The sequence below is a fragment of the Frankliniella occidentalis genome, unplaced genomic scaffold (assembly GCF_000697945.3).
Source record: "Frankliniella occidentalis isolate FOCC.00 unplaced genomic scaffold, Focc_3.1 Scaffold615, whole genome shotgun sequence".
In the NCBI taxonomy this organism is placed as follows: domain Eukaryota; kingdom Metazoa; phylum Arthropoda; class Insecta; order Thysanoptera; family Thripidae; genus Frankliniella; species Frankliniella occidentalis.
The window spans coordinates 12,109-14,412 of record NW_026267731.1 but is presented as its reverse complement, the minus strand read 5'-3'; the positions used below and the strand labels follow the sequence as shown (position 1 = coordinate 14,412).

Genomic DNA, 2,304 nt, shown 5'->3' with positions numbered 1-2,304 from the left:
CGGGCGTCCTGCTCTCGGTGTCGACGGGCACCTCGGGCTCACGCTCGTCCACTTCAGGGGCCAGATGGCGGTGCTAGCCAGGGACGCGCCTAGGGCAACACACGCAGGGCCTGCCCCCCTCCCCGTCGCCAAGGACATCCAGTCGACAGGGTCCATCCAGTGATGCGCTAGCAGGAGTCGAGTCGCTGAGGCCCGGGCTTCTGATGACCGGAGCCGCCGCATCGACTAATGACACTTGGTAACTGTGCCTTCTTATCGTCTAATAATGTGTTAATTTGTGAAAGGAAAAATATATTCTGTTTTTTTCTCTTGTGTTGCAGCTGTTCTTATTTAACCAGTGGCTTATTTTTTATATTAAATGGGGATACCAATGAATTGGATTCAAATATAAGTAGTAATCCTCCAAAGAACTTCGCTTCTAGTTTCGATTTGAATTGTAAGTATACTGTAAACTAAGTGCCTGATTCAAGGTGGTCCCAAATAAGTAACGCCTCCACCGGGGATCGTCTTGAAAACATATTATTGCTAAATCTTCTTTTTGTCATATTATTGTGGTTTATTTTTGTATTATTTGATGGAGATGACTGTTCAATAGTTTCTATGATTTTGTTTCTCTTCATTTGTTTTTTCTTTTATTTTCACAGGCCAACTGGTTTTCATACAGGAATTACATTTTTAGTGTGCTTGATCCATTGACGGTTGTCATCCATTGCCGTAGTGGTACAAACTACCCTTTCCTTTGCCATATGCTTTGATGGGAAGACTTCTTAGGATCGATTAAACCAACATCTTGGCTCCTTTGTTCTGGACCCTCAATAATCAGTTGTAAGAAAGATAAATTGAAGTACTGTTTAAAAAATTGAAACCACAGCTTTTGAAACTTCCCAGCTATTTCTTTCTCATCATATGTTTCAGGACCTTTGCTGCCTCATCTCAAAGATTTGACTGCTCATATCACTTGGCATTATTGGACCTGCAGCTCAATTGCATATAACTCATGATAAAAGAGTACACTGTCATGCAGTTTGGAGCATTATCATTAGCTGCTGTGTTACTTGAAACAAAGAAACATCATGGATTGAACTTGCTTAAATGGGGTAAGTTGAGCATGTTAATGTCAATGTTATGATATCCATTGTCGTGTGACGTCAAAGATTGTAATGTCCCTTTACTCATGTTGGATTTTGAAGTATTAGCATGCTGCTTTCTTGCTCATTAACCAATTTTTATTGCTGCTCTCTAGATTTTGTTAGTTTAGTAGCTGTTTTTGTTTTTTTGTTTTTTGTCTTCCAAATCAATGCTTTATTTCTCTGTTTTCACTACAGTAAAGGAAGTCGAAGGAGATCCTTATGCCCACTTGTCCTTCAAGGTAGCTCAAAAATTTCGTTTCTTTCAACCCACCTGATGTGATTGCTTCAATTCTACTCGATCGTCAGTATATTTCCATTTCCAGTTGCACCTAAGAGGGTAAGCACAGCCGGTTCTTTTCTCTTGTTATAATTTTATTTCAGTTTGTTCTTCTAGTCTCAACATTGGAGTTATAAACCTGGTTTGTGTTTGGCCTCAGATTGATGGAATTTTAATTATTTGGCCAGTTTAAGAACATGCGCAGTTCTTGAGATAAACATTTTCCTGGTCCGTATGTCCACTACATTCAACGGGTTTAATGAGAGTAGATCTTGCTTGCAATGTACATGTTGAAAACTTCAATGATTCAGTTTAATATTATGTCCAATCCTTTTTCTAATGTATCAAAATTTGTGTTACTTATTGTTTTATTTTTCCTGTTAATAGAAAAAGTAATAATCTAATCTGAAATTTTTCTGTTTTGTTCCCAGTTTTTTTTTAAACTACGAATTTTACTTGGTGTAAACATATCTCCTTCTGTTTGTTAACATTCGTACTGCTGACACGGGCTGCAGTTCATTTTTACAGCATGTGATCTGGAGGCTATATCTAAGTTAAGTAGCATCAGTTTAGTCCTAGTATTTATACAGTCGGTTGAAATTCAATAAGTAGATGTTCTGAATTATTAGTGCTCAGTGTGTGTTATCCAGCTGCTGATACGTTGCAGAGTGTTGATCAGACCAATTTGAAAGGAGCAGGGGGAGAAATAATGATGCGTCTAGTCTGGAGACAGTTTCATCAATGTTATCGATTTAGCTTATTATTTCTGTACCACCTTAGTGTGTTCTATAGGATAGTGTTCCAATCTTCTTTTCTGCCATGTGTTCTGATGTCGATTGTTGTAACGGTTTGAGGGCATTAATTTGCTATCGACTGGGAATGCACACTTGACATGGA

At 38.5% G+C, this 2,304-nt stretch overlaps 1 long non-coding RNA gene across 1 annotated transcript; it reads left to right on the top strand.

Annotated features, from left to right (window-relative positions):
* Positions 1 to 6: 6 nt before the first annotated feature.
* On the top strand, positions 7 to 2,298 carry LOC127751621 (uncharacterized). Its single transcript, XR_008012183.1, has 6 exons — positions 7 to 238; positions 321 to 436; positions 645 to 825; positions 916 to 1,097; positions 1,326 to 1,467; positions 1,839 to 2,298. It is a non-coding gene; the product is annotated as an uncharacterized LOC127751621 (long non-coding RNA).
* The last annotated feature ends 6 nt before the right edge of the window (positions 2,299 to 2,304 follow it).